The sequence below is a fragment of the Notothenia rossii genome (genome assembly GCF_949606895.1).
Source record: "Notothenia rossii genome assembly, chromosome: 2".
Lineage (NCBI taxonomy): Eukaryota > Metazoa > Chordata > Actinopteri > Perciformes > Nototheniidae > Notothenia > Notothenia rossii.
This window is the reverse complement of record NC_136904.1, coordinates 78,399,189-78,412,343: the sequence shown is the minus strand read 5'-3', so window position 1 is coordinate 78,412,343 and position 13,155 is coordinate 78,399,189. Positions and strand designations below refer to the sequence as shown.

The window sequence follows — 13,155 nt, the reverse complement described above, 5'->3', positions numbered from 1 at the left end:
ATACCTGAGGTTTAATGAAGGACTCAGCATGTTATTCTGACTCTACCTGTAATAATGTTTGTAAGGAATCCACTCAGCCATTGTATGAATGAATTAGCACTTACACCCACACTTTGCAGGTTACTAAGTGTTAAGGCCCTACTCAACACAACTTTATTATACACCACCAGCACCTTTTATAAAACAAACATAATGCCCACAATCTTTGGACCAGAAAAGTGTTTTATACTGCAATATTTAAACACGTTAAATTAAAACAAACATAAATACAATTTACCTTTTTTTTGGGACACGTTTGGGAGTTTTCAGGAATGGTTGGGCAGCTATTTGGATTTAACTAGGGGAAATCTTTCCATGAAAGATAGCAAGTGTGTTTGAATAAGACGCTGTCCATGGTCCTGCAGTTTTACTCTCTGAAAGCTGTAAAGAAGCTGGTATACTACACTCACTTTTAAGAATGGGTTAATGTAAACTAATTAAATAAAAGGTTAGATAATCTGTGAAGACAACAGCCAGGTGGTGTACGCATTAAAATGTATGTGTTATGCAGAACCTCACTTAAAGTCTTGTAACATCTGCTCCAATTTTCAGCTCGAGCTCATCACCCATATGGCCAATTGAGACCTAGAAAACTCATGGGAAGAAACAGACATGTACAAACATGACCATATCTAGGGTCATTGCCAGAGATCCTACATAGTTTATTAATATTAAGATGACTTGTGTATTTCATTATTATTACCACCCCATATGTGATTCAATGTTTTTGTATCATAATCTATCTGGTAGGAAATATTTTCATGTATTGTTTAAAAAACAGTGATGTTCAAGGCTTATAATAGGCTGGTGTGATATTTAGTTGCCTTCCTAGTTTGTGTAGAGCTGCAGATGTGCGTCTTACAGGGGAGGGATTTCTGCTGTTTTTCCATCAGTTTTTTTGGCCTACATTTAGAAGCCTGGGGCATAAACCTGTGGCAGTCTGTTTTGTTTTGAACTTCACTGGTAATCTTTCAAACTTAGCTTGGAAAAGCATTTTTTTTTGCAAGTAACATACATGCAAGATAATCTTTTGTTTTATCCTCCTGTACCCAGAAAAACAGAGCTCCCCGGGCCAGAGTCTGCTGTATTTTATCAAATCACTGTTGCATTAGGCCAATTTGCAGCTCCTAACCATTACTCATGACACGGCTTCAATTGAACCTTTTGGAGGGCTCTCATTACTCACTGGCAATTAGGTTAGAAACTCATGACTTGTTTGTTTACTGTTGTTTGTTTAGCTTAGCATCTTAGGATGACAAATAATTTGATGGATTTGTCCATTTTAGGACCTGAAGTACAAACTATTACTTACAGCAGTATGACTGATGTGACGAATATCATTGTTCTGGGTATTTCCCTTGTACACTGTAAAAACAAAATGAATATATTCTGGCATATATGCTGATTGGTGAAGAGAAGGGTAGCACTGGGTGGGTGAGAGGTGATGCGTAGTGAGGGCTGCACACAAGGGAAAACAATATCCCATAGAGAGCTGTGTGCCCTTGGGTAATGGAACGTTGTTGTGTACAACTACTCCAGCATGCTCGCTCAGCTCACAATGCATCTGCATCATGCATGTGAACACTTCTATTCTGACAGGATTCTTTTTCCATCTATAATTGCTCAAATGGGCACAAAGGTGTTTAAAATAAAAGGGCTTCATTGTCATATCATTGTTTGCTACAGCGTAATTGTTTGCAATGCAAATCTTAAGACTGTGGCTTCTCCAACAATGCAACATACTTAGACAAAAAATAAATAAAATAGTACAATAAAAGAGTGCAGTAGTTCAGTAAAAAAAAATGCTTACTTAATGCGCAAGTGAAACACAGGAATAAGTAAAAAATATATAGATGTTAAATAAATTTAAAAAATCAGTATACAAAATAAAACACTGTATAGAGTTATAATATATATATATATATATGAGATATAAACAGATATGTGTGTGAGACACATAACCCAGGTTTGAACTTTATATCTTTAATCCATTTCTTTAAAGAGCAACTTCCAGGTTAGACACCTGTGAATAAATGTGTAGGAAAATGATGAATACACTAGGTTTTCAAAAACATATACAGAAATATACACTACAGTGACATCTGGCGTCGTTTTTGTAAGAAATTGTCACTTCCGCATAAAAAAGCCTCGGCACGTGACCTCCCGCGTGTGACGTAACATGGGGGAAACAAGGGGGAGAGCGGCCGGTGTAACGTATTAATAAACATGGATCCCAATGCTAGTTTCGACACAGAAGACACAGAAGAAGTTGAACATGAATATTCGAATGCATATGACGGACCACAACCATATAATTATGAGCCTGCTAGGCGTCCAAGAGACCAGGAGCAGCCAAGGATTAGAAGAAATAACGGCCATCGGAGAGAAATTGAGCTGTGGTGTGAGGAGAACTAGTGGAGAACTGGGCAGCTATCTTGGTGAGTGACCGGCGTTAGCTACAGAATGTTATCTAACGTCACATCACAACATTGTGAAGTTAGCTATCATATATCAGGTTATAACTAACGTAGCATTGATAATATAGTAACGTTACTGGCAGGACTGTTGATACTGATCCATAACATAAACTAATGCGCAAGTATCAGCCGTATCTCGCGTTACCTAATGCAACTCCACACTACGGTGCTGTGTACCGGAGGAGAGACGCGAGATACGGCTGATACTTGACGATCTGGCGGAGAAAGGTTGTGGAGCCTCCGTTGATATGCCGTTGTAAATGGTTTGATGGAAAGCAGGTGTGTAGTCGGGGAGGGTGCACAGCTGATTGCAGCAGGTGAGTGGAGGTTGAGCCGGGAGCCAGGAGTGACAGCCACCACGCACACACAAACAACACAGACAGGGGGAAACAAACAAACACAAAGGAGACGGCTGGAGCAGTACAGCCACCACAGCGTTACCTAATGCAACTCCACACTATGTCTTACGGTGCCGTGTACCGGAGGGGAGAGAGAGAGAGAGCAGCGAACGGGGGGGGGAGAGAGAAGTAATACGGTTTCCTGATAAAGCTGTGGAGAGTATGTGCTGCAGGGAGGTGGATGCACAACGCACCCAGGAACGAACGCTAGCTCCGGTCCTTTTTACTGTGGACTCGATGTCCTGACAGGCCTGTCAACACAATACTGCACCATGATTACAAATGGTGAAATACAATGTAAAACTACCGAAAAATACCAGCTAACTAAAACACAACCGCTCAACTGAACGCAACTACTAACTATACCTGCGGTCAGAGAGCGGAGATGTGTCCCCTGCGTGATGTAATATGACGCATTTGACGTATGACCTTAAAAAAAAGCCGTTTTTAAGAGCAGAGCTCAAAATTGCTCATTTCCCTCTGAATTCCTGCCCTTATGTCTCGTAAAACATATCAAATCCTACATTCACTTTTTTAATTGTAATTTTCAAGCAAGTTCAAGCATAAATGTAGAAAAAAAAAAAACTTGCAAGATGCTCTTTAAGCATCATATGTTCCAGATGTTGTCGGGTTTGCACGTGTTATATACTGTGTGATGTAATGTTTAAAACCCTATATGAAATGACTGGTTTGCAATTTACAGTAAAGAGGATAGAAGTTGGGATCAGCACTCTGATGAGCAGCACTCCACTCAGCTACGGGAAATGAAATTAAGTGAGTAAAACCCCAAACCAGTTGACAGGCAGGTTTTAACATGTTGATGTTCAGAGAGTTTACGCTGATGAACATAGTGCTGGACCTTTTCTCTTCAAATAGAGCAACTCAATGAATGCATGAAATCTTCCATCAAAAACAGGTAGTTTGTGACAGAGAATGATGAGCTTCATCACTCTGTGGCTCCTGGACTGCTGATTGGCCTGCCAGGTTACAATAGTTGCCGCTTTGAGTGATTTCAGAAAAGAGACAGTGCCTTAGTGAAGAAGAAGCACCGCATTTCAAACCTACCAGAAAACATCCATCATTTTACAGTAGGAACAAAGCGAATCTCCCAATTCAATGCTGAGCTCATTTATGTGGAAGGGAAACTTGAAAACACAATTTCTGCATCAAGATCATCCTCGTGACATATTATGTAACATTCCTAAAGAGTCAGTGACACTGTAAATAAATCATGGGATATTTGCTTTTGAGTAAATGTACAGCTTCCAAGGGTTCCAGCACTAAGACTTTCTTACTGTTCGGTTGTTTTGAAATAATGCTGCCACCCATTCATTCAACCATTCATTCATTCCACTTAATCTCTGAGAATTTAGAGCAATCTGAAAATCAGCAGTCGCCACAGCAGCATCACTGTCCAGATACTAATCTAGGTCTCACGCAGTAGTCTGTCTCTCCGCCTCCCTCTTTCTCTCTCTCACCACTTCTACTCTCTACATTGTAGCCCTTACACATACACCCATAGTGCACGGGTGCAGGGCTTACTCATTGTCCATACAAACCATTACAGCCTTGTTTGCAAGAATAATCCACTACTCCAAAATGCTTTTGCTGCTTTGCCTTAACCATATGCCACTGCGCACATTCTCCCCTCCATCTGCCCTGAATGAGAGTAAAAAATGGGCTTAGTACATCACTTCACAATATCATTTAATCTGCCAGAGGTGGGCGCTTTGCCCCTTAGGCAGTATTGAAAATGTTAGACCCGTCATAAAGGGTGAAAAGTGTGCTTAAGCAAAGGGTTTCTCAACATTACATGTAAAGCGCTTGATTGAAAAACCAACAGTAATTTCCTCCCAGTAACTTGGGCTCAACAAATGTTTTTAACCACCCTGTATCACGTTTCCATGAATGTGCAGGGTCAGGATCACTGCAGCATCTGTCCCCTGCCTCACCACTGTAAAGTAAACTGCTTGGCCCCTTGTGAGTGCAATTGCAGTCTCTTGGCAGAAGCCCTATGTTGCCCCCTACAAATGGGCTACAAAGTCATCTGTGCGTCTTTTGCATTCGTCCAAGCTGTGGCTGCTGATTCGCCCCAATGCCAGGATCTTCTGTAGGTCAGCCATCCATTGTTGTTTATCAGACTTTGAAAGGACAATATGTTCTGATACATAAAGCTTACACAAATCCTGCTGTGAGAGAATTGTATTTACAGATTACTCTGGGGGTTGAAATGTCAAGGGAATAAACATATAGGAGAAATTAGGTCCATTTTCAGGATAATTTCTCTCCGATTAATCAGAAAGGCCATTGTCGTCCATCATCCTCCTCAACCGTCACTCACCCTTAAATAATGAGGGTGCCTGTAACACAACGGGATGTAACATTAAAACCTTTCGTTAACTGCTACTGGCAGGAGTTTCCCACTGACATCGTCAGCGGTATGCCTATTTTTTTTTTCCTTCTCTGGAAATAGCTCTCCAAGGCTGCAGCTGAACATCATTATAGATAATTTATTCAGGGTCAGTGTAATGCCAGATGACACGAAAAGGGCACAGCCACTGAACTCTCCCTTAATAACCGTTTCATGGATAATTAAAATAGGCACACATATATCTGGTGCTGACACTATGAACACCATTTCAAATCATAGCAAAAACATAGCAAGTGTTTCTATATTTTACTACTGTGACATGTTTTTGTTATCAGATAATGATCCTTATCAAAACTTTAATTATACTGGATATATTCCTAGAGGACACAGTGACATAATCCTTTCTGCATCTACGTGAGACTCACATATTAAAAATGTAATGTCATCAAGATATGATAAATCTCCAGATATTGTCGTCTTCTCTGCAAGTTTGAGGAAGAGCGGTTCATTACCACAGTTGTCAATCAGCTGGCAGGGCTCAACAGAGTGATTACCTCATTCCGGTTATCCTCTCTGTGATCAGAGGTTTCCATGGAAACTGGTGTGCCCCAGTGGATCTGCCGCTGCCCCTCTCCCCCTGGCAATGTGAGCTACCTTTCGTACAGTTGTTGTACGATGTTCATTCATGTTATCATATCTGCGACATGCTTGTGAATGAAGCGAACAATATCATTTAAACCACACTTACTTATTTTATTATAAGCAACAGGTAGAGCTGGCTAACATTAGAGACTGTAAATGTGATCGATAGACCTTTGAATAGGCTTTCTTACCCTTTATGTTACTGTGTGCGATGGATAAGAGTAGTTTGAGGAAGTGTGTTATGATGATACCCACAGAGCACAGCTCACATTAAGTATTCCCACAGCTTTGTCTCTGGAGTGCAGCCAAAAAAAAGGTTCCTTTTCCATGTCTAAACTAACTAACACAGATGTCGTCATGCAACACAAACTGCCTGCAACGACCATATTTGAGGTTTTTCTAACCCTACATTAAGACGAGGAATAATTAAAAGAAACGTTATAACACTCTCATTACAGTTACACATGCATTTCAACAACACACAGTAGACACCACACTAGTGCTTGTGTAACTGTCATGAATCATTAAGACTAAGAAAAGGGCCAAGAGCCTTTGAATCTTGCCTTCATTATTCTTTTTTCCCGAAAGGAGGCTTTTTTTTTGTTTACACACAGCCTGCCTAAACATTTTTTATTAATATTCCCTATAGTGCTATACTTCCCTCTGATCTTCACTATCATCCACTTTTTCAACAGTGATGCAGATGCAATTATCTACTATGACTAAAAATAAAGCAGAGGTTTATGATTTGTTTATGTTAAAAAAAAAAAAAGATGAAGATGAAGAAGTACTCAGGAGAAAACTCAGTATAATGAAGAAGACAGCAACACGGTGCATTTCACTTCCAGCAGTCAGCTACATCATGTATACAAAAATATACAGAAGCCTATGGCATGTGATGTTTAAGGTAATTAATATGGCAACTACTCAGCGTAACACACTAATTCAGTAGCTGTGAATCAAACGCTATTGATGCAACATTGTTGAGTGAGTTTTAAGGGAACATTATAAGCTTCCCAAAGGTAGAATGAGATCCACATGATAAGTGTTTTACATAGGATTGCTTTTTTGTGTTTACTCCCTGTGTAATAAGGGATTTGTGTTCTAAGTTGCATCATCTTAGTTAAACTAATTAAAAATATACTTGGAAAAGTGTCTGTATCTAGAACCAAACACACAAACACAAATATACTCATACTGTACACACACCATGGTTTAAATATAACCAAAACTGTCTCTATGGAAGACGTCTTTAAATGGCCGTGTGTAGGGAATATGCAAGTTACACCTGCTGGGGGGCTGCTGAGGAACTGTCCTGTTCCTACAGGGTCCTGCGTTATTTGGGGCAGTTTTTTTCCGTGGGGGGGAATAACCAACAACAAGCAGCTTGCCAAAGAAATAACAATCATAGAAATATGTTACCCATTTATGAACACTTTATTTAAGTTGTTCAAATTACTTTGTCACTAAAACATGAGATTTTGAGTGCTTAGAGTGAATCTTTCATGATAACATTAACATTGTAGATAACAAAATGGCTCTCTGCTGACATCATGTGGTTGCTACCAGGAAGTACAGATTTCTATTGTGACGTGTCCTTTTCTGATCTGGATCCTGACCCTGTTTAAACCACCCACGGCACATGACATAAGCTTGTGATCTCCATGTAAAAGCTAGCAGAGAGAACACTGTCTTTATTTAATCCCTTTCTATTAAACAATGACACAAAGAAAAACCAGCCCTGAATATTGTCAAACAGGGATGCTCAGTTGTGCAACACTGTCATTATAAAAAAATATTATTTTCTTCAGCAGCTTTAAGAAATAAAACTGGGCCTCTAATATCAGATTCAAGTCCGAGACCAAATGCGGTTTCAAAATATTGTAACTGTAACAGCTACCCTGTCAGCAGTTGATTGTGTCACGAACTTGGATATAAGGGAAAAGGACTGAAATGCACGACCCGGAAGCCAGAGGTAAAGTATAAGTAATATACTGTGGTGGAACCATGGGTTGAACGTTACGGGACAGAATTCACTGTGTTATAGAGTTTGTTGCGTGTTACTTGAGACGCTTTTATCCAAAGCGACTTACGGCCCGTCTACACTACAGGCATCGAAAAATGCTTTCAACTCTTCGCCCATTCACTTGAATGGGGTGACGTAGAAGATTTTTAATCTTCGCCAAACTGCATTGTGGGGAGCATGGCATGGCTTTGCAAGCATCACGAGCATCTATCAGCATCAAAAGTTGAACAATGTTCAACTTTTGAGGCTCGATGCTTGGCATCAGCCAATCAAATCCCGTTTATGCAATTCCCGCCAGTACAAGCGCTAGCCAATCAAACCGCGTGTATGCTGATACCGCAGGTCTTGACCAGCGCGAGTTACGTCATCTCTGTTCACTCCAATGGACCACTTTTTTACAGCAATGGCGGATCGTGGAGCCTCTCAATCGTTCCCCGGAAGTTAGCGCCAAGGCTAGCAGAGCTGTAGAGTTGCAGCATAATAGACTGTTCGTGACGGACTTTTAAAGGTAAGAAGAAGTTTAAAGATTTATATTGCGGATATTATCAGTACATCTGATTCAAATTAACATGTGTATTAAAGGATGTCAGTGGATTATCCCTAAATTAGTAGATTTAGGGAACGTTTACAGATAACAGATAAAGCTAGGATTCCGGATCAAGTTAGCAACACACGTTGAACAGCCTTTTAATTGTGAATTCCGTTCTCTTAATGTCATTTCGTCCAACGTTATTGAATTAGAGAAGAGGGTCTTCTAAAAGGGATTGTATGCGGGGGTGGAGGGAGTTAAATATTAGATAAATATAACTTTGGTGCGTGTAAGAGTGAGTGTTTTTAGCAGAGCCATATTGTGTCCTTGTGATTATGTTGATTATTACCTGTCTGTATAATGTTGCAGCTCAGCTGATTTTGGATTGATGGCAAAGGGAGAGGGACTTAAGTGAGAGTGAAAACACAAGGTAAGTTTAATACTACTGTTTTATATAAGTAAGCATACTAAACATGTATTCTATCACTGTATTATATAAGTAATCTTGTTAGTAACCTACTGTATGGCAGGTGGAGGGGCAGTGATGTTACAGGTGGAGGAGCAAAACTGCAAGACTGCAAACTCACAAGACAGAGAAATCAAAGTTTGTTCTCCAGAGAAGAGGTTGATTTCACTTCATTTATTTCATATTTTCTAAAGATGTGGAAATGGCAACAAACAAAAACTTGAGAGCTGCAACCAAGACAACTGTAACAACATGAGTAGAGAGCCACCAAGGTTTTTCAAGTCCCTCTCTTACTCCATTTTGCCAACCCAAATGTCCAGGTACATGACGGAACACCTTGCTTGTTTTTGTTGTTTGCGCTCCTCTGGCTGGGTGCTGGCAGGTGGAGGGCAGTGATGTTGGCAGGTGGAGGGGCATTGATGTTAGCTGTTACACACCAGGCTCAAACTTAACACATTGCATCCTTCTTTGCAGTGTCCTTAATCCTGGAAGGGGAATCTGCAATTCCTGCAGAGTTTTGTAACCCGTTGGTCCGCACGCAAAGCACATTTTTAAAGCCTTCTTAATTGTCTCATTGCTCCATTTCATCCCCTTTGTGGTGAGTCTGCCTAATGCCTTAGGTTGGTCTTTTTAAAACGTTTTCTTATATTTGTCGTCCCTAATTTTCATTGTTTTCTTGAGAGCTGCATTTTCCTTCCTGATTTTTCTTAGTGCAGACTTTGCTTTTTTGGTGATTCCTTCTTGGCTCTTTAATTTTCTCTTTAATTGTTTTAATAGATCTGTTTGACTGGCTGCTGGTTCCCTCGTATGCTGACTGGCTGCTGGTTCCCTTGTACGCTGACTGGCTGCTGGCTGAGTGGGTGGTGTCCACCCTCCCTGTCTCTCCTCACTAGCCATGTCCTCTCTTTCTTCACCCTCACTTTCCTTTCTCTCAGTCTCCTCATCCCTTCTTCCCTCAATCTTTGAGACTAATGTAAGTAGAAGACATGGCACTGTAGATTTTCGAACATTTAAAATATTATACCACTTAAAAATAAGAAATATGACTTTTGTTACTAAGAGTTCATACTTATTATACCTGTGTCACCTTTCACACTATAGCTGTGATCATGAGCTATGGGCTTTGTAGATACAGGTCCCGGGGTGAATCGTGGTGCAGGGGCCCTTCTCTTTTTGACCACAGAGCGATGCACGAAGATGGTGGGTATAGCATCTGCTCTCAGCCTAGTCTTGCCCTTTTTTGTCTTGACAAACTGGTCTGCATCAAAATGTGCCTGCGGAGTGACTTGAGGTTACTTCACACACAGAACAACTCAGTTTTGTCTGCCCACATGCATATTCCATAGTGGTTGAATACACAGTATTAGGAAACACTTTATACTTACTGGACATGTTATACTCATTACATACTGTATATAAAATATGACCAAGAACTTGAGACAACTTTATAGAAATTCATATCACATCTGTTACTGATGCCATTTGTCATACTTTGTTAAACTCACAAATAATAAAGTTCCATAACTTCAGTTGGGAACAAAGACCACACCTTATCTCCCCAAGGCAATTTCCCATCCAATAGGTGTGCTATATAGGTGTGTATAACCGGGGGTGCACATAAGTGGTACGCAGGTACGCATGCGCGGCATCTGAAATGCGTACCGTCACTTGTGTCACAAAGCGCATTCGCGTACCGATGTATATGTGAAGCTTTTCCAGAAGGCGGTTAGATCATCGGACGACGGAGTTGGTCTCCGTGTGCACAGACAGGGCTGCTGTTAACGTCGGCCTGTACAGCAGCACTGCGCTAAAACAGCTGATCACAACGTTCACACGCTCTGTGGTCACGAAGCTCTGCACTCTACTACTACCCCCCCCCCCCCCCCCCGTTGACATTCGCGATACAGGGGGCTTCATCATACTCCACTAGCACCCCCACCCGCTGATATTCGCGATACAGAGGGCTTCATGGGAACTTTGAGGGCAGCCGGAAGTTGGAGTACCAAACACTGACTCCAGGTACTCATCTGAGTACCTCACTGAGAAAGTTGTGTGCACCCCTGTGTATAACCCTTTCTCCTGTCTGTTACTCCCTCTTTCAGCACAAGAACCAGAGGGGGATTCAATGGAGCCTGAATACCTGCACTGAGACCCTCACCCTGCACCCTGAGTCTCAGCTCTGTGTTTTTCAAGCCTTTCCCTGTTTTTTTGTATTAAACAAAACATTAAGCTTTCCCAATGGTGTCGTTTTCGTTTTGTGAAAAAGTGCAAATGCAGTGTGTGTATATAATATCCTCACATATTTTTTTTGCTGTTGGTTGTGAAATTGCTCCTGCTGACTTGAGCAAGCCATTTTTTCCTCCGCTCTGTGTCAGTGGGGAAGCCGTACATTCGTACTCCTTTCTCGGAGCAATTTGAGCATCCCCAGGCAGCACAGCAAACCATGGTGGCGATTAGGAGGCAGCACAGCAAACCAGGACAACACGGAGGAAAAGGCACAGACAAACTGCATGATATGCTATTCAATGTTTATTGAATTCCATGTATTTGCAATGGATGTTCCTAAAACAACACATTTAACATCATCATCATGCTGCTGCTGCTGCTGCTGCTGCTAGTCCTTTGATAGTCACCTGTCGGTCTCCTGTCCTTTCTGAAAGCCATAAAGATGACATTAGTCATTTAGATAACTTGTGTCCTCAATTACCATGGGATTACTGAAACTACTGTGAATTTAAGAAAATGGTAGAAATTAATCTAATCTGAATTTTGAAGCATTCCTTTAGATCCCCTCCCTCTAAATATATCAAACATTAGAAAGTGATGCTCCTGACTACCATACAAGTTTAAGAAGATAATATTGGTTTTAAAGAATTCAAAGCTATAAACAGCAACAGGCTCTTTAACCAAGGCACTGTTAGCCTAACATAATCCTAATATTATCACTTAATATTATTAAATTCTATTTTATTTTTTAAAACATATTGATGTAAATAAATACACATATCGATTTGTTTTATAAATATTGCAAATCAAAACCTTTATTCACTAATAATTACCCAAAATCGTAGTTCTATCCTGTTATCAATGCATTCACATTGCCTGCCATGAACTTCCGGGGAACGATCCTCGTCTGCATGAACCACGTGACGATAACCGTTTTTGGACTTCCGCTGTCGTAACTCTTCTATCTATACGGCGCTGGTCTTGACTATTTTCCATATGTCATAAAATGGAGGATAAATTAATCATTGCTGTGGCAAGTGTCCCAGTCCTGTATGACTGCACTCTGTTCACCTACCGGGACCTAAACCGGAGGAACCAGGCATGGCGGGAGGTGGCAGAGACCGTTGGTGAAACTGGTAGGTTTTCAACTGTTTGGGGAGTTTATATCCAGTTTACTTTGTTGAAGAAGCGGGCTTTTTTTTGCTTTGTATGCCGGGGGCGGGGGGGGAGATTCTATGGAAAGCCAAAAGTGCCATAATACGGGGGTGAAAAAACGCGCGAACATACGGGGAGGTCCGTTTTTTCGCGCGAAAAAACGCGCGAACATACGGGGAGGTCCGTTTTTTCGCGTGAAAAAACGGGCCAATATACGGGCGAATGTTCGCGCGGTTTTTTATATGATAATGAGCCCCTCCTTCTGATTTCCTTAGCCAATAAGTTAAAAGTGTCTGTAACCAATCAGTGAAGGGTAAAGCCAGACCAAAACAATCTGTAGATGAAAAGTTCCTGACATGGTGAGGCTGTGCTGTAAATTGTGCATTATTCCAGATTCAGGGGACTAAGTATTAATTTGCCTTTGAATATAATAAATATATCAATCAATATATCAATATAACCTGCCTTCATTGTTTTTTTTAAATAAAATGGCATTACCCTTTTCCTTAAACCTCTGGAGTGTGAAGTGAAGGTATTTTCTCAATTTTTAGATGTCTCCTTAAATCCACTTTTAAATGTACTTCTTATAACATGGCATGGTGTTACATGTCAAAATGTTCAGTAGTCTCTGGTGTTGCTAGAAATGCAAATTCACTCACCTTAGAGCACTGTCTTATGAGAAACCTAGCTTAGAAATCCGATTTTTGGAAAACTTCAAAACTGTTGTGAAACACATATGTACTCATGTCATCCATTTTTTTTGGTGTTTCAGATTTTGTTCACCAAAGTCTTTGGTTCACAAAAGTAGTGAAATATATCAATTACA

The 13,155-nt window shown here is 40.7% G+C and overlaps 3 long non-coding RNA genes across 10 annotated transcripts in view; all 3 read left to right on the top strand.

Annotated features, from left to right (window-relative positions):
* Nucleotides 1-8,098: 8,098 nt before the first annotated feature.
* LOC307028342 lies at nucleotides 8,099-11,182 on the top strand. 7 transcript variants are annotated; one of them, XR_013804941.1, is made up of 4 exons: nucleotides 8,100-8,461; nucleotides 8,852-8,912; nucleotides 8,995-9,106; nucleotides 9,423-11,182. It is a non-coding gene; the product is annotated as an uncharacterized lncRNA (long non-coding RNA). The 7 variants fall into 7 exon arrangements; XR_013804942.1 differs by having other exon boundaries at nucleotides 8,117-8,461; nucleotides 8,995-9,268; XR_013804943.1 differs by having other exon boundaries at nucleotides 8,130-8,461; nucleotides 8,995-9,546; nucleotides 9,726-11,182.
* A 915-nt stretch (nucleotides 11,183-12,097) lies between these two features.
* The window catches only part of LOC307028176, a 38,529-nt gene continuing 37,471 nt past the window's right edge, over nucleotides 12,098-13,155 (top strand). For both annotated transcript variants that reach the window (XR_013804865.1, XR_013804866.1), the window contains exon 1: nucleotides 12,098-12,310. This is a non-coding gene — a long non-coding RNA (uncharacterized lncRNA). The remainder of the gene's footprint in view (nucleotides 12,311-13,155) is intronic.
* Nucleotides 12,411-12,789, top strand: LOC307029494. The gene is made up of 2 exons (XR_013805350.1): nucleotides 12,411-12,467; nucleotides 12,510-12,789. It is a non-coding gene; the product is annotated as an uncharacterized lncRNA (long non-coding RNA).